Source organism: Choloepus didactylus, chromosome 5 (assembly GCF_015220235.1).
Source record: "Choloepus didactylus isolate mChoDid1 chromosome 5, mChoDid1.pri, whole genome shotgun sequence".
NCBI classification, from domain to species: Eukaryota; Metazoa; Chordata; class Mammalia; order Pilosa; family Megalonychidae; genus Choloepus; species Choloepus didactylus.
In genome coordinates this window covers 62160741-62180385 of record NC_051311.1, presented here as the reverse complement: position 1 = coordinate 62180385, position 19645 = coordinate 62160741, and the positions used below count along the sequence as shown (strand labels likewise).

The 19645-nt window shown below is 37.4% G+C and overlaps 1 protein-coding gene across 1 annotated transcript in view; it reads left to right on the top strand.

Annotated features, from left to right (window-relative positions):
- Nucleotides 1–19645, top strand: part of KLHDC10 (kelch domain containing 10) — a 72339-nt gene that overhangs the window by 11092 nt on the left and 41602 nt on the right. The gene's annotated exons all lie outside the window — the stretch shown is intronic.

Sequence of the window (19645 nt, the reverse complement as noted above, 5' to 3'; positions counted from 1 at the left end):
TTAACTTCATCTGATATTAAAATGGTGAACCTTTCATTTGTTTTTGTTAGCATTTGCCCCAAATGCCTTTGCCCATCCCTTTATCAACTTTCTGAATCACTTGTATTACATGGCCTTGTATATAGGCACATAGTTGAATTTTGCATTGTGATCCTTTGTGACAATTTTTTTCTCCAATAAGTGAGTTTAGGCTATTATTCTGAATCTTGTTATCATGATTTATATTACACTTTCTATTTTTCAGTTACGTACTTTGTAATCTAAGTTTGCTTGGCTTATGTGTTTCTTCTCATAACTTGGAAAATTTCTGTTTTTGTTCTAGTGTTTACCTTCATAACTACAACTTCATTTATTATACTAACCCTCTATTTCAGACAATATCTGTTAGTTCCCTGAGAGTATCTGTGAACAACAGTGAAATTAGTATTTCTTCTCTTCTTTTCCCTCTCCTATACAATTTATTTTAATTTTACCTTTATACTTCTTAATGTTTGTATGTTTGTTATTTATTGATCTACTTTATGTAATATCTTAATCAATAGTTATAAAAGATGAGGAAATCAATCAACCTTCTTAACTGTCTTTTCTTTTGCCTTTTCTCCTCCCAATTTTAGTTGAGCTTCTTATGTGGACTGATTTTATAACATATACCCTTGATTATGTGATCACAAGTCCCAAATAATTTTTAAAATTTTAATTTTTCTTAACTTAATTTTGACATAATTTCATACTTCAAAAAATTAGAAATATAGTATAAACAATTGTTTTGTATACTTTTCACCAGGCTTCCCCATATGTTAACATTTTATGTATATAACCATAGTACAATGATCTAAAATATTAGGAGATTAACAGTGATACTATACTGCTAACTAATCTACAGACCTTATTCAAATTTTTCAGTTGTCCCACTATTCTTCTGGACCAGGCTCCAATCTAGGATCACACATTGTATTTAATTGTCATGTCTCTGTAGTCTCTTTTAATCTAGACCAGTTCTCCGCCTTTGTCTTTCATGACCTTGACACTTTGAAGAATAGTGCCCAGTTATTTTCTAGAACCTTCCTCAATTCAAGTTTGTCCAATGTTTCCTCATGATCAAATTTAAATGATCAACTTTTGGTAGGAATACCACAAAAGTGATTATTGTGCCCCTTTCGGTGCATCATATAAGGAGGCACATGATGTTGATATGGCTCATTACTGGAATATTAACTTTGGTCACTTGGTTAAGATAGTGTCTGCTATATTTTCATGGTAAAATTACCATTTTTTCCTTTGTAAATCAATAAGTATCTTGTGGAATACTTTGAGACTATGTAAATATCCTATTTTTCATCATATTTTTAACCTCTAATTTTAGCAAATATTGTTGATCTCCTATTTGTTTTAATCTTATTCATACAGTTAAATGGATTTAGAACTCATTGCCATTATTTTACTAAAGCCTGTTCTGTATCTCTTAGTTGATTTCTGCAGGAAAAGCTCACAGGAACTATATGCCCTGAATTCTTGCACGCTCACACTTTTGAAGAGTTTGGAGGCGTTGCTCTACTTTCTTTTAGCATTGAATGTTGCTTTGGAAAAGTCTGGCCTTGGCCTAATTTTTTTTTTTTTCTTCTTTAGGATTTCCTTATAGGTCACTTGATCTGTTTGCCTGAATGGCTGAAAGATGTTTTTCTTTATAACTGAGGTTCAGTCACTTTGCCAGGATAAGTGTCTGTGCTGATCATTTTGTCAGTTTTTCTTGGGACAGGATGTGCACTTTCACTATGTATATGTGACAGTACTTTTGGAAAGTTTCGTAGAATTTATGTATTTAAATATTCCAGTCATTATTTCAGATCTCTTCAGGGACACCAGATATTTAGGTTTTGGATCTCTTAATACCTTCCATATCTTCCATAACTAATCCTTTTAAACTTTTTCTTAAAATTTCCATTTATATCTTGCTTGCCTTTCCCAATCCTGTCATCCATTTCCCTTTTTATGTTTTCAGCAGTATCTGTATGCTTTTGTGCTGCTTGCAATGAAGACTTCATTTCTTTGTTGGTCTTATTTTTCCCTTTTGTTTCTTTCTTGAGTTCTGCCTGTTCATGTATTTCATCTCTTTATGTCTTTTCTGTGCTTGAAGCAGCATACATTTTGGAAAAGTTAATTGTCCCTCACCCCCTACCACTACCACTATGCAAGAAATATAAGCTCATTATTAAAATTTGGAAAATAAATATATAAAAATTGTTATTTCAGTTATGTTATGGGAAAAGTCATCATAATTTTACTTAAAGGCAACTGTATCAATATTTTGATATTTTACTTTTCTTTCAGTTTTTTTAGCCATGAATTATGTTTTGTTTAATACTTTATAAGTGATTGTGTGTCACCAGTAGGAACGTAGGATTCTGTATTAAAATGTTTTACTCATAACCCTGTTCGTGTTTTCTGTTTATTTTATCCAGTGAGATCTGTTCTTCCTCGGTTTACCATTTGAGTGACCTTTTAGGTTTTTCTTTTCTAACTGATGTCCTATTTTACTTCTTTCCTTCACAACCAGGCATTCAGAAAGAATTAGGATTTGTGGTTTAATGCCTTCTTTTTTTCTCTCTCTTCAATCAGTTGCATTCACACTTCTGCCTTCATCGTTCCACTCAAGTACTCTTGATAAGGTAATAACTTCCTAATTGCTAAATTCAGTAGATACTCTTAGTTTTCATCCTACCCAATGTCTCTAGAATTTGATTTTGATACCTTTTATGCTAGGCCCTGGGAATAAATAATAAGACAAAATTCTCTATTCCTAGCCCCTTTTTATCCTTTTATCTCTTGTTTTTCTTTTTTTTTTTAACTTTCGCTTCTTTTTTAAATCAACTGTATGAAAAAAAAAGTTAAAAAGAAAACAAACATACAATAAAAGAACATTTCAAAGAGACCATAACAAGGGAGTAAGAAAAAGACAACTAACCTAAGATAACTGCTTAACTTCCAACATGTTCCTACTTTACCCCAAGAAAGTTACATAATATAGCAACATTTCTGTGAACTTGTTCCTACTACATCCATCAGAAATTAACAGACCATAGTCATTTCTGGGCATCCCCAGAACGTTAAATAGCTTATCTGTTCTTCTTGGATTATTGGTCCCCCTTCCTTAATTGCTCTCTACTGCTAGTTCCCCTACATTCTACATTATAAACCATTTGTTTTACATTTTTCAAAGTTCACATTAGTGGTAGCATATAATATTTCTCTTTTTGTGCCTGGCTTATTTCGCTCAGCATTATGTCTTCAAGGTTCATCCATGTTGTCATATGTTTCACGAGATCGTTCCTTCTTACTGCCGCGTAGTATTCCATCGTGTGTATATACCACATTTTATTTATCCACTCATCTGTTGAAGGACATTTGGGTTGTTTCCATCTCTTGGCAATTGTGAATAATGCTGCTATGAACGTTGGCGTGCAGATATCTGTTCGTGTCACTGCTTTCCGATCTTCCGGGTATATACCGAGAAGTGCAATCGCTGGATCGAATGGTAGCTCTATATCTAGTTTTCTAAGGAACTGCCAGACTGACTTCCAGAGTGGCTGAACCATTATACAGTCCCACCAACAATGAATAAGAGTTCCAGTTTCTCCACATCCCCTCCAGCATTTGTAGTTTCCTGTTTGTTTAATGGCAGCCATTCTAACCGGTGTGAGATGGTATCTCATTGTGGTTTTAATTTGCATCTCTCTAATAGCTAGTGAAGCTGAACATTTTTTCATGTGTTTCTTGGCCATTTGTATTTCCTCTTCAGAGAACTGTCTTTTCATATCTTTTGCCCATTTTATAATTGGGCTGTCTGTACTATTGTCATTGAGTTGTAGGATTTCTTTGTATATGCAAGATATCAGTCTTTTGTCAGATACATGGTTTCCAAAAATTTTTTCCCATTGAGTTGGCTGCCTCTTTACCTTTTTGAGAAATTCCTTTGAGGTGCAGAAACTTCTAAGCTTGAGGAGTTCCCATTTATCTATTTTCTCTTTTGTTGCTTGTGCTTTGGGTGTAAAGTCTAGGAAGTGGCCTCCTAATACAAGGTCTTGAAGATGTTTTCCTACATTATCTTCTAGGAGTTTTATGGTACTTTCTTTTATATTGAGATCTTTGGTCCATTTTGAGTTAATTTTTGTGTAGGGGGTGAGGTAGGGATCCTCCTTCATTCTTTTGGATATGGATATCCAACTCTCCCAGCCCCATTTGTTGAAAAGACCATTATGGCTCAGTTCAGTGACTTTGGGGGCCTTATCAAAGATCAGTCGGCCATAGGTCTGAGGGTCTATCTCTGAATTCTCAATTCGATTCCATTGATCTATATGTCTATCTTTGTGCCAGTACCATGCTGTTTTGGCAACTGTGGCTTTATAATAAGCTTCAAAGTCAGGGAGTGTAAGTCCTCCCACTTCGTTTTTCTTTTTTAGAGTGTCTTTAGCAATTCGAGGCATCTTCCCTTTCCAAATAAATTTGATAACTAGCTTTTCCAAGTCTGCAAAGTAGGTTGTTGGAATTTTGATTGGGATTGCATTGAATCTGTAGATGAGTTTGGGTAGAATTGATATCTTAATGACATTTAGCCTTCCTATCCATGAACATGGAATATTTTTCCATCTTTTAAGGTCCCCTTCTATTTCTTTTAGTAGAGTTATGTAGTTTTCTTTGTATAGGTCTTTTACATCTTTGGTTAAGTTTATTCCTAGGTACTTGATTTTTTTAGTTGCTATTGAAAATGGTATCTTTTTCTTGAATGTCTCTTCAGTTTGTTCATTTCTAGCATATAGAAACATTACTGACTTATGTGCATTAACCTTGTATCCCGCTACTTTGCTAAATTTGTTTATTAGCTCTAGTAGCTGTATCGTCGATTTCTCAGGGTTTTCTAGATATAAGATCATATCATCTGCAAACAATGACAGTTTTACTTCTTCTTTTCCAATTTGGATGCCTTTTATTTCTTTGTCTTGCCGGATTGCCCTGGCTAGCACTTCCAGCACAATGTTGAATAACAGTGGTGACAGCGGGCATCCTTGTCTTGTTCTGATCTTAGAGGGAAGGCTTTCAGTCTCTCACCATTGAGTACTATGCTGGCTGTAGGTTTTTCATATATGCTCTTTATCATGTTGAGGAAGTTTCCTTCAATTCCTACCTTTTGAAGTGTTTTTATCAAAAAGGGATGTTGGATTTTGTCAAATGCTTTTTCAGCATCTATTGAGATGATCAATTGATTTTTCCCTTTCGAGTTTTTAATGTGTTGTAATACATTGATTGTTTTTCTTATGTTGAACCATCCTTGCATGCCTGGAATTAACCCCACTTGGTCATGGTGTATGATTTTTTTAATGTGTCTTTGGATTCGTTTTGCAAGTATTTTGTTGAGGATTTTTGCATCTATATTCATTAGGGAGATTGGCCGGTAGTTTTCCTTTTTTGTAGCGTCTTTGCCTGGTTTTGGTATTAGATTGACGTTAGCTTCATAAAATGAGTTCGGTAGTGTTCCATTTTCTTCAATGTTTTGAAAGAGTTTGAGTAAGATTGGTGTCAGTTCTTTCTGGAAAGTTTGGTAGAATTCCCCTGTGAAGCCATCTGGCCCTGGGCATTTATTTGTGGGAAGATTTTTGATGACTGATTGGATCTCTTTGCTTGTGTTGGGTTGGTTGAGGTCTTCTATTTCTTCTCTGGTCAGTCTAGGTTGTTCATATGTTTCCAGGAAATTGTCCATTTCCTCTACATTATCCAGTTTGTTGCCATACAGTTGTTCATAATATCCTCGTATAATTTTTTTAATTTCTTCAGGATCTGCAGTTATGTCACCTTTTTCATTCATTATTTTGTTTATATGGGTCTTCTCTCTTTTTGATTTTGTCAGTCTAGCTAGGGGCTTGTCAATCTTGTTGATCTTCTCAAAGAACCAACTTTTGGTGATATTTATCCTCTCTATTGTTTTTTTGTTCTCTATGTCATTTATTTCTGCTTTAATCCTTGTTATTTCTTTTCTTCTACTTGGTTTAGGATTGGTTTGCTGTTCATTTTCTAGCTTCTTCAGTTGATCCATTAGTTCTTTGATTTTGGCTCTTTCTTCCTTTTTAATATATGCGTTTAGTGCTATAAATTTCCCCCTTAGCACTGCTTTTGCTGCATCCCATAGGTTTTGGTATGTTGTGTTCTCATTTTCATTCGTCTCTATATATTTAGCAATTTCTCTTGCTATTTCTTCTTTAACCCACTGATTGTTTAGGAGTGTGTTGTTTAACCTCCAGGTATTTGTGAATTTTCTAAGTCTCTGATGGTTATTGACTTCTAATTGTATTCCATTGTGGTCAGAGAATGTGCTTTGAATAATTTCAATCTTTTTAAATTTATTGAGGCTTGTTTTATGTCCCAGCACATGATCTATTCTGGAGAAAGTTCCGTGAGCACTAGAGAAGTATGTGTATCCTGGTGATTTGGGATGTGATGTCCTGTATATGTCTGTTAAATCTAATTCATTTATCAGATTGTTTAGGTTTTCAATTTCCTTATTGGTCTTCTGTCTGGTTGATCTATCTATGGGAGAGAGTGATGTGTTGAAGTCTCCCACAATTATTGTGGAAACATCAATTGCTTCCTTTAGTTTTGCCAGTGTTTCTCTCATGTATTTTGTGGCACCTTGGTTGGGTGCATAGACATTTACGATTGTTATTTCTTCTTGCTGAATTGCCCCTTTTATTAGTATGTAGTGGCCTTCTTTGTCTCTCAAAACATCCCTGCATTTGAAGTCTATTTTATCTGAGATTAATATTGCTACACCTGCTTTCTTTTGGCTGTAGCTTGCATGAAATATTTTTTTCCATCCTTTCACTTTCAGTTTCTTTGTGTCCCTGTGTGTAAGATGAGTCTCTTGTATGCAACATATTGATGGTTCATTTTTTTTGATCCATTCTGCGAATCTATATCTTTTAATTGGGGAGTTTAATCCATTTACATTCAACGTTATGACCGTGAAGGCATTTCTTGAATCGGCCATCTTATCCTTTGGTTTATGTTTGCCATATTTTTCCCTCTCTCTATTAATATCCTTTATTGTACCCATACCGAATCTCTTTAGTACTGAACCTTTCTCCAAGTCTCTCTGTCCTGTCTTTGTTTCTCTGTCTGTAGGGCTCCCTTTAGTATCTCCAGTAGGGCAGGTCTCTTGTTAGCAAATTCTCTCAGCATTTGTTTGTCTGTGAAAAATTTAAGCTCTCCCTCAAATTTGAAGGAGAGCTTTGCTGGATATAGTATTCTTGGCTGGAAATTTTTCTCACTCAGAATTTTAAATATATCATGCCACTGCCTTCTTGCCTCCATGGTGGCTGCTGAGTAGTCACTACTTAGTCTTATGCTGTTTCCTTTGTATGTGGTGAATTGCTTTTCTCTTGCTGCTTTCAGAACTTGCTCCTTCTCTTCTGTGTTTGACAGTGTGATCAGTATATGTCTCGGAGTGGGTTTATTTGGATTTATTCTATTTGGAGTTCGCTGAGCATTTATGATTTGTGTATTTATGTTGTTTAGAAGATTTGGGAAGTTTTCCCCAACAATTTCTTTGAATACTCTTCCTAGACCTTTACCCTTTTCTTCCCCTTCTGGGACACCAATGAGTCTTATATTTGGACGTTTCATATTATCTATCATATCCCTGAGGTCCATTTCGATTTTTTCAATTTTTTTCCCCATTCTTTCTTTTATGCTTTCATTTTCCATTCTGTCATCTTCCAGGTCACTGATTCGTTGTTTAACTTCCTCTAGTCTTGTACTATGAGTGTCCAGAGTCTTTTTAATTTGGTCAGCAGTTTCTTTAATTTCCATAAGATCATCCATTTTTTTATTTAGTCTTGCAATGTCTTCTTTATGCTCTTCTGGAGTCTTCTTGATTTCCTTTATCTCCCGTACTATGGTCTCATTGTTCATCTTTAGTTCTTTGAGTAGCTGCTCTAGGTGCTGTGTCTCTTCTGGTCTTTTGATTTGGGTGCTTGGGCTTGGGTTATCCATATCGTCTGGTTTTTTCATATGCTTTATAATTTTCTGTTGTTTTTAGCCTCATGGCATTTGCTGAACTTGATAGGGTTCTTTTAGGGTTTGTAGACCTATTGAAGTCCTTATCTCTAATTTATCAGATCTACAGCTTCGTGGAGTACACTTTCTCTAACTAACCAGCAGGTGGCGTCCACGAGCCACCTGTTCTCCACAAGCCAGTTCTCCCCTGCTTAGCCTTTTTGGTGAGTGGGGAAGTGAGTCTTGTGGGGTCCAATTGGTGTACCAAGCTTGCGTGTGTAGTTGGTGTTGCCTGCCCTGTATGTGGGGCGTGTTTCTGGGCAGTCGGGGAGGGGGGGTGGTCCTAACAATCAAACCTCCCTGGTGATCCTAGAGTTTCAAAGCTGCTGCAATAGTCTAATCCTTCAGTTCAGTCCTGCCACAGTTTGTCTCTGCCACTGACCCACAAGTCCTTGGTATTGGCGTATGGCTCCTGAGACTTGCAAGTGGGCCCCTCTTCCAGGCTGTGCACCCTGGGTCCTCTGTTGAGGGATGACTGTGCTATGTCACAGGTGAGTGCCGTCCCCCCAGGGCAGTTCTGGGCTGCTGGGCTGTGTAGGGAGGCTCCCAGTCTGCTGAAATGATGGCTGAATGGGGCTTTGTTAATTCACACTGCTCCACCTTCCCAGCTCTGGGACAATCAGCTGAGGTTGCAGGGAAGGCTAATGTCCACGCCCAGTTTTGTGGTGTGTGCCTGTTATTTGAAGCACTTCCGTCACACTGGGTTGTCTGGGGCAGCTCTAGGCTATGGGGCTGGCGATGGGCAGGAGTGTTTCCTGTCCACCAGGATGGTGGCTGTGAGCAGACACCCCCCTTTTCTTGGGAAGTTGTGGTGTTTAGTGAATTTTCTCAGCCACTGGATTATTGCCTTTTGTCTCAGAGCTCTCCTAGTTCTGCTCTTGACTTGACGTGCCCAAATTGAAAGTCTTTGAAGCTTTCTGTATTGGGCTTCTTAGAGTAATTGTTTTAGAAAAAGAAAAAAGGATTAAAAAAAAAAAAAAAGTGCCCTCCTCAGAGATCTAATGGGTTATTGAAATGCTAATAGACAAAGCAACCAGGGCCTTTAAGGAAAGGTCCACAGGGCAGAGAGATCAGCTTTTCTTGGGGATTTGCATATGCGCCTCAAGGCCTGAGCTCCGCCCTTCCCCTTTCTGTGTTCACCAGAACTCCAAAAATCCTCTGCTTTTATTTTGGAGTTTTTCGTGTTTTTTTTTTTTTTTCTATGCCTGTCTCCTCTCTGCTGGGCTGGCTGCTCTCAGATTCTCTGGTGTCTGGTCTCAGTCTATCTATGGTTGGAGTTTGGATCAGTAGAATGAGTTTCCGATAAGGGCTGCCACTGCAGTTCTCCCTTCTCCTTCCCGGAGCTGACAGCCCCTCCTCCCATGGGACTGAGCCTGGCAGGGAGGGGCGCGGGTCCCCTGGCTGCAAAAACTTACAAATTTCGCTGATCTCAGCAGTTCGACATTTTCATGAGTGTTGTATGAAGTATGCCCAAAGTCAGATTGCTCTGTGGTGTCCAGTCCACGCAGTTCCTGGCTTTCTACCTACTTTCCTGGAGGAGTAACTAAAACACACAGCTCACCAGTCTGCCATCTTGCCCCGCCTCTCCTTTTTATCTCTTAAACTTTTCATTAGTTCTCTTTTATCTGTCCCTTTAACGTTAGCTTCCAAGAATATATCTTTTTTCATTTTGTTTTCCCTTGTTAGTCTTATATTTTCCCTGGGTATTATCACTTATACTCTGACAATTCCCAAATCTGTCTCCAACCCATACCTCTTTTTTTAGCCTGTTTGTCATTGGCCACTAGACATTTCCACTCACCTGACTGGTAAATACCTTAAATTCAACATGTCCAGAAAACATCTTTGGACAATGTATCTGTTCCAGTTTGCTAATGCTTCCAGAATGCAAAATACCAGAAATGGATTGGCTTTTATAAAGGGGGTTTATTTGGTTACAAACTTCTAGTCTTAAGGCCATAAAAGTGTCCAAGCTAAGGCGTCAGCAGTAGGGTACCTTCTTCATGAAAGATGGCTGATGGCATCTGGAAAACCTGTTAGTTCAGAAGGCATGTGACTGGCATCTGCTTGCTCCCAGGTTGCGTTTCAAAATGGCGTTCTCCAAAATGTCTCTGCCTTAGCTTCTTGGGGATAGTATCTCCAAAGCAAAAGCAAAATCTGCTTTCAGTGGCTGTCTCCACAATGTCTCTCTTAGCTGCAGCTGCTCTGAGGTTCTTCTGTCTGAGCTCTTATAGGGCTCAGGTAAACAAATCAAGACCTACACTGAATGGGTGGGGTCACACCTCCATGGATATAGTCTAATCAGAAGGTATTACCCACAGTTGGGTGGGTACATTTCTATGGAAACAGCCTAATCCAAAGATTCCAACCTAATCAACACTAATACCTCACCCCCCACAAGATTGCATTAAAGAACATGGCGTTTTGGGGGACATAATACATCCAAACCGCCACAGTTCCAAAATCATCTTTCCTTCCTTCTGTGCTCCTTATTCTGACTAATTTAATTGCTGCATCATCAATTTAGTGACTCATGCCAGAAACCTGGGAGTCACATTAGTTTCCATCCTTTTGTTCACTTCTTATCTGATCGGCCCAAAATCTTGACAATTTTTCTTCCTTATTCTAAGTCTTATATTTGTCCCTTTCTACCTCTCCAACCTCACAGTTTATGTCTTTCATTTTATATTTCAGCTGTACAGAAGTATTTGCAGTTATTTCCTTAAATTCTTCTTGGAACAAGGTAGGTTGGGAAGGAGAGATTTAAAAAACCCTTGCAATTTTCTGCAAATACCACACCATTTTATGATTCTGTACATGCTGTTTCTTCTTTGATTGCCATTCTCCCAATTGTCTTCTAAGACCTACCTAAGAATATTTGAAGCTTTTTTTCCCTATTCTCTTGTTTAATACCAATAGCTTACGTTTATTGAGTAGTTACTGTGTGCCTAGTTCTTTTCAAGGTGTTTTATGAGCATTAACTTATTTAATCCTTATAACCTCGTCAGGAAAGTAATTTTTTCATCCCCTTTTGTGACGAGAAAACTGAGGCTTAAAGAGAAGCCATATAACTTGCCCAAAGGTCAAGTGTCTAACAAATGTCAGAGTTAGGATTCAGATCCAATCTGTTAGACTTCAAAGTCCATGCTAGTCTGTCTCTTCTTTGTGCCACCACTTTCCTTTGTATATCCAAAGGATCACAGTAATTATCATACGGAATTGCAATTACTTGTTTATGAACTTATCAGCTTACTAATTATGGGTTCCTTAAAGGCAAAAATAGTTTCTTATTCATCATTATTTTCCACAGATACTAGGACACTGCCTGGCTCCTGGTCGGCTTTAAGAAAATTTTTTACTAACTAAATGAATTAGTAATTGTCAGTGCTCATAGTTATTTATGGAAAAGAGGTGAGTTTAGGTTATTTTTACATTATACAATTCTGAATACTTTTTATTTTTTTACCAAAGAATTTAGCAGGGATTTCTGTGGCTTTTCCAAATACCTTTTTTTTTTCTTTTAGGTACAATTTTATGTTGAATATTATCAGAAATAGTTGCAGCATTCTTGTTTCTGTGCCTTGATTCTATACCCTCTTCCCTTTTCAGAATTTTTTATTACCATTTCTCTATGTCTCAAGCTCTTTCTCTATTGAATCCTTCCTATAGCATTTAGACTTGCTCAAATTTTCTCTCTTCTGATCTCTCCCTTTTCTTTCATAGTCAGTTCATGAAAACATTGACTAGAGTTGCTGTTTTCATTACCATACCTCCCCATCACTTCTTTGAAACAGCTCTTCCTAATGGTATCAGATCTGGTTTTCTTTTTATGTGTCTGCCCCTCATTCACATACTTTTTGCCCTCTCGTCCTCTTCTACCAGGCCTTTATGTATTGGAGTTCTCGAGTCTTGGTCCTATCTTACCCCCCCCCCACATCCCCCTTCTCTTTTCAACTTATTTTAAAAGGTGTTCTCTTCCAAACTCATGATTTCGGTTTCCATCCATATGGCAATAAGTCATGTCACTTTGTAACTTCTGTCCTAACCTCTCTTCTGAGGGACATACACTGGCATTCTCCATGTCTTTACTTAGATGAGTTATTCCCATCAAATTCAGCATGTCTAGAGCTGGATATGTGATCTTTCTTTATTCTAAAGGTGAAGGGAAGCTATTGGACAGTTTTAAGCAGGGGAGTGAAGTGATGTGATTTACAGTTTTTAAAGTTCCCTCTGCTAGATGGAGAGTGGATTCTGGGGGGTGGTAAAAATGAAGCATGGAGGCTATTTAGAAGCAGTAAATGGTAGTATCCTAAAAAGGTTGGTGGTGTCTTGGAACTAACGTATTAGTAGTAGAGGTGGTGACAAGTGGCTGAATATGAGATACATTTTGAAAATAGCATCAACAGGATTTCCTGTGAAGTATGAAGGAAAGAGAGGAATCAAGATTTTGCCTTGAGCAAAAACTTAGGAGTCATCCTAAGTGGGTGATGGTGTCATTTAATGAGAAGGAGGGAGAGGTCACCGGCTACTGGGTTGCAGTTCAGCAGTTTCAGTTATTTCCTTCTAGCTATTCCAATACACTAAAAACTAAAAAGGGATATCTATATAACGCATTAGAATGACCTCCAGAATGACTTTTCGACTCTATTTGAAATCTCTCAGCCACTGAAACTTTATTTTGTTTCATTTCTTTTCCCCCTTTTGGTCAAGAAGACTTTTTCAGTCCCACAATGCTGGGTCCAGGTTCATTCTCAGGAGTCATATCCCACATTGCCAGGGAGATTTACACCCCTGGGAATCATGTCCCACGTAGGGGAGAAGACAGTGAGTTTACCTGCGGAGTTGGCTTAGAGAGAGAGGGCACATCTGAGCAACAAAAGAGGTTCTCTGGGAGTGACTCTTAGGCACAATTATAAGTAGGCTTAGCCTCTCCTTTGCGGTAGCAAGCTTCATAAGGGCAAGTGCCAAGGTGGAGGGCTCAGCCTTCTAAAATTGGTACTTATGAGAATATCAGTAATTCCCCAGATGGGGAAGTTTAATATTTCCGCATTTTCCCCCAGTTCCTCAGGGGGGCTTTGCAAATATATTTTTATTCTCTGTCCAAATTACTTGTAGCCTAGACACTTGCAAACATTTATGCATAACAACTCAGTGAGGGATAGGTACGGTTATTGTTCCTATTTTATAGATGAGTAAGCCTAGGCACAGAGGGTAAGACCTTGTCCAAGGTCATACAGCTAGCAAGGGACAGAGCCAGGACTTGGACACAGGCAGTGTGGTTCCAGAGTCCATGCTCTTGACCACTAAGCTGCACTCTCTCCCTGTCCTTCCCAGTTATTTCTTACTACCATAATTCGGGACTTCACTGCCTTAAACTGGTCTATTCTAATAATGTTTTTTGCCAAATCTAGTCTTCCTTTCCTAATCCATCCTCAATACCACCCACACAAGGTGAACCTTCTAAAGCATAACTATGATTATGTTGCTTCCCAAATCAAAATCCTTTACTGGCTTTCTGCTGTATTTAGAATCCAGCCTTGTCTCATGCTCTTCCCTTTCATCCTCACCATACCTCAGTGAATTTGCTCCAAGCTTTGTCTGAGATCATTGAGTTGTTTATAATAGACTACATAGTGAAATTAGAAGTATGAAAATGATATAAATAGTCTTTGGTGTTGAGTGGTGATTTTTCTTACAGGCAGTAGCTCCTGCCATATGGTTTCATCAACAAATTGTCAACTCCATTAATTTGAATCAGATGTGTAGTTGATCAAACACTAACTACAAATATCTTGGTGTCTCATTAAACAAATTCTTAACACACACATACACACACAAACCTGATGGAGGAATATGAAGTTTCTAATGTGTCCTCCAAACTTGGTACTTTAGAAAGAAGTAAAGTATATTTAGCTTCAAACCTATAAGCACATATATTAAAAAAACCATTCAGTTATGATTTTGAGTCTGAAACTTGCCTGTACATTTGTAGGAAACATACTTCAGTGCAAATATTCTTGTAAAGTGTTACCTTTTGAAATTTTAATTTTTGAGTACAGAATAGCTGTTATTTCTGAATATACTGCTTTAGGCAAATGTCTTAATAGAAATCTGTCTACTTTGACAGTACTTATAGCTGACATTTTAATTTTGCATTGCAGATACTCTTATTGGTTCTCTGCTTTTTGCATTACAGGATTCTTATCAATTATTCAAAATAGCTTATTTTAAAATATTAGACTTTTAAACTTTGTTATTTAGTGAATGCTTTGTTGCTTTTTGCTAGATGTAGTCCAGCATAAGTTTTTATAGCTTTTGGTCAAGTGTAGGTATTTTCTTGGAAGGCGATGCATCTGCCTACAGAAAATGGTAACTTGAGAGAAGGGAAAGGGAGTTCATAAAGAACAATTAAATTTTCACTTTCAAAATTGATCACTTTTCTAGTTTTAATCAAGGAGCAGAATGAGTAGCGAAAGTAATACACTCCATTTTTGGATACAATCATTTAGCTACTAGAAGTTGAAAACTTCCTTCTGCTTAGTTTCTCAGTTTCACTTGCAGAAATCGGGAGGACTCTGTGACACTAAAGAGCTATCTGTTTTTGGTGTTCCTTGAAAGGAGAGGGATTGCAAAATTTTGTTTCATCAGGCATTATTGAAACATGCTGATTTAAAAATCTTTCATATTTAATCTCGTACATCTACATTCACCCAGTACATAGTCTTTGTCTCTCAAGGCTGTTTTTGGGGAGAGAGATTGTTCTCTGGATATTCAAGTTAGGGTTCAAGAAATCCAGAAACAAGAAAAGACCAAATACTGTATTCTGAGTCTTGAGTATTACTATAAATTTTTATTTCAGTCTAATGAGGATTCAGATATTTAGTAGTTAGTAAAGAAACAATGATTGGGTTATTCCTTAGGGTTGTAGATTGTATTATATAGTGATTTCACTTTTTTTTTAAAATTCAGTTTTATTGAGATACATTCACATACCATAGAATCATCCATGGTGTACAATCAACTGTTCACAGTACCATCATATAGTTGTGCGTGATTTTACTTTTTAAAATGAAATTTTGCTGGAAGAAAAAGAAAGGCTACAATGAATTGAGAAAATCAGATTCTCTGCCTCCTAGTTTATATTTCAAGACTGGCACATTGACACAGATACACATAAGGTACGAATGCAGTCAGGCTTTGTGTGTTGAATTTTACAAACACAGAAAGCAAGTAACATATAAACAGTTAAAAAAAAGTTTTAAAATTAACCTTTATCATTTCCCTTTTTCATTCCCTCACCTCTCCTAAAACTCCTTAGAATCATAAAATATTAAAATTGAAGATCTTAGATGTCATCTTGTCATGTCTTGTACTCAAAGCAGAAATCCTTTCTACAACAGCCCTAATTTAAAAAAATTTTTGCTTTAAAAAGTTCTATTTATCTTGACTTCTTAAAGCAGTGTCCTTAGAGTAATGGTCTGCCCCATTACTTTGTATAGAGAGGTGTCTGTTTGACAGCTGTAATTATTAAAAAGGGTTGCTTTAAATTGAGCTGCAAAATGTCTTTATTTTACTCTCATACTTGAATGAGACCTTGAATAGGTATAGAATTCTAGGTTTAAAAGTATTTTCCCACAGAATTTTGAATATATTGTCCGTCGTCTTATATTATCCACATTTGCTACTGAGATGATTGATATAGACATAATATTTTCTTTGTAATTGATTTTTTTCAATCTCTGGAAGATTTTAGGATTTTTCTTTATTTTTGATGTTCTGAAATTTCACCATATCACTTGATATATTTTTTTTTTCATTCATCCATCATGGTTTTCAAAGGACATTTTCAATTTTAGGACTGAATCCTTTAGTTCTAGAAAAAGGTTCTTCTCTTAATGCTTTGATAGTGTTTCCTCCTATTTTTCCCTATTTCTTCTAGAATGCCTGTTAGATAGATTTGGATCTTCTGCATCTATTCTTTTTGTTTTTTGATTGAGATATAATTCATATAACGTAAAAGTTCACATAATACGCTGTTTATCATTTTAAAGAGTGCAGTTTGCCAGTGAATTGCACACTTTAGTATATTTGTAAGGTTTTAAGTATATTCATAAGGTTGACAACCATCACCACTATCTAATTCCAGGACATTTCCATCACCTCTATCCAATTCCCCCCTCCTTCCAGCCTCTGGCAGCCACTAATCTACTTCCTGTCTCTATGGATCTGCTTATTCTGGACGTTTCATATAAATGGAATCATACAATATGTGGCCTTTGGTAACTGACTTCATTCACTTAGCATAATGTTTTCAAGGTTCATCCATGCTATAATAGGTATCAGGACATGATTCCTCCTTTTTTTTAAAAAAAAAAAAAGACTTTTTTTTTTGAAATACTCTCAAACTTACAGGATAGTTACAGAAATAATTCAAACCCCATACAGAGAATTCCAACATTCTCTCATCCCCTCAGATACCCAGTTCCACAGGTCCCAGCAATTTGCCACATTTGCCACATCATTCTATCAGTCTGTCAGTCCATCTATCTATCCGTCTGTCTATTCACCTGTCTGTTTTCTGAACACTTGAGTGTGGGCTGTATATATCTTGCTCCTTGAATACTTAACACTGCCCTGCCCTTCTCCCAAGAACAAGGATATTCAGTCATATGTCACCTTAAATGCAGTTATCAAGTTCAAGAAATTCCATGTTTATATAAAGCCTACAGTCCATATTCTATTTTTTTCATATGTCCCGATAATGTTTCTTTGAACCTTCTCTCCTTCTCTGTTAGATCCCATCCAGGATCATGTATTACCTTTAATTGTCATTGTTTCTTCAGTTGCCCCACCCCACTCCCCCTTTTTTTAATTATGGAAACAAATATACAAAATAAACCTTCCCATCTCAGCCACTCCCAAGCATACCATTCAGTGAAATTATTGCATTCACTATATTGTGGTACGTTACCACCTTCCATTACTGAAACTTTCCTGTCTTCCCAAACAGAAATCCTACACCCTTTTTGTGTAACCCCTTTAACATTTTGTGTAACAACTTGTACTCTAATTTCTGCCTCTATGAGCCTGTATATTCTTGCATATTCTCCAATATTTTCTTTGGGGTTACTATGGAGCTTAAATGTAACAAATTATCCTTGGCATTTGGTAATTTGATTATAATTTGTCAGGGCGGAGGTCTGTTTGGGTTTATCCTGTTTGGAGTTTCTTCATCATCTTAGATGTGTAGATTCACATCTTTCAATAAATTTAGGAAGTTTTCAGCCATTGTTTCTTTGAATGTTCTTTCTGCCCCTTTCGCTCTTTCTTCTCCTTCTGGGACTCCCACAGTATGTATGTTGGCCCTCTTGATGTTGTCCCACAGTTTCCTCAGGCTCTGTTCACTTCATTCTTTCCTCCTGCTTCTCTTCAGGTTGGATGATTTCAATTGTTTTATCTTCAAGTTCACTGATTCTTTGTTCTGCCAGCTCCAATCTGCTGTTGAACCCCTCAAGGGAGTTTTTTTTTAAATTCAGTTTTGTTGAGATACAGTCGCATACCATACAGTCATCCATGGTGTACAATCAGCTGTTCACAGTACCGTCATATAGTTGTGCATTCATCACCCCAATCTATTTTTGAACATTTTCCTTACACCAGAAAGAATCAGAATAAGAATAAAAAATTAAAATAAAAAAGAACACCCAAGTCATCCCTCCCCACCCCACCCTATTTTTCATTTAGTTTTTGTCCCCATTTTTCTACTCTTCCATCCATACACTGGATAAAGGGAGTATGATCCACAAGGTTTTCACAACCACGCTGTCACCCCTTGTAAGCTACATTGTTATACAATCGTCTTCAAGAGTCAAGGCTACTGGGTTGGAGTTTGGTAGTTTCAGGTATTTATTTGTAGATATTCCGATACATTAAAACCTAAAAAGTGTTATCTGTATAGTGTGTAAGAATGTCCACCAGAGTGACCTCTCAACTTCATTTGAAATCTCTCAGCCACTGAAGCTTTATTACGTTTCATTTCGCATCCCCCTTTTGGTCAAGAAGATGTTCTTAATCCCACGATGCTGGATCCAGATTCATCCCCGGGAGTCATATCCTGCATTGCCAGGGAGATTTACACCCCTGGGAGTCAGGTCCCACGAAGTGGGGAGGGCAGTGAGATCACCTGCCGAGGTGGCTTAGTTAGAGAGAGGGCCACATCTGAGCAACAAAGAGGCACTCAGGGGGAGTCTCTTAGGCACAATTATAAGCAGGTTTAGCCTTCCTTTGCAGTAACAGTCTTCATAGGGGCTAGTCCCAAGACAGAGGGCTCGGCACATCAAGCCGTCAGTCCCCTATGTTTGTGAGAACATCAGCAACAATCCAGGTGAGGAAGTCCAACACCTCTGCTTCCTCCCCCAGCTCCTCGGGGGGCCCCAAATATATATTTTTATTCTCTGCCCACATTCTTTGGGATGTGTTGCTATTTCACTCTAACCTATGCAGACCTACCATATCTCACTTCCTATTCAAAGTTCCATGTAATTGTGGTGTTTGAACAAACTGACTGTAGAAGTTATTTGTTTAGAAAATATAGATCCTACAGTAAATAAACATCTCTTCCCTTGGTCTCACATGGAAGTTGAAGTTTTAACACAGTCAGTTTCAGCCTTTACCCTTTCGCCCGATTTGCCCTAGTCTTAACCAGATCTGCTTCATTCATATCTCTAATTGAAGTCTGGGCTCTTTTTCAGCTTTTTCTTTTTTTTTTTTTAACAGTTGCTGTATGCGTTAATACTGACATTCATATCTGCCAAGCTCTAGCTCTGAGTTTCAGGTGTCACATAGATACCCAGTGTTCCATAGACCAATCAGGTTATACACAAAGGGATTAACATCTCAGAGTTTGGAGACAGCCATTACAATTCAGGAATAGATTTGACTGCTGTAAGAGCTTACAATCTGGGACCATTACAATAATCATTTCCTGTTAGGCTGTGCTCTAAGATTCAATTCTGAGTTTACACATTGTAGTTAGTCCATATTGGTGAGGCATTATAGTGTTTGCCTTTGTTTCTCAAAATGCTGTCTGCAGGATCCATTCACCTTGTTGCGTGTCTCACAACTTCACTCCTTCTCATAGTTGCTCATATTCCATTGTATGCACACACCACAGTTCACCATTCTGTTCCCTCAAGGGAATTTGAAATTTCTGTGGTCTTCAGCTCGTTCGGTGTCTTTTCATAATTTCCATCTCTGTTGATATTCCATTGGTATTCATATATCATTCTTCCTGATTTCCTTTAGTCCTTTGTCCATGTTTTCCTTTAGCTCTTTGAGCATATTTAAAACCATTTTTTAAAAGTCTTTATCTGGAATGTCCCTGGTCTGATCCTTCTCATTGATGTTTTCTAATGCTTTAATCTTCTCCTTTTCCTGGACAATCACTTCCTGTTTCTTTGTATGTTTTGTAATTTTTTTGTTGTTGAAATGTGGACATTTTGATACTTGAATGTGTTATTGCTGGAATTTAGACTCTGAGGCA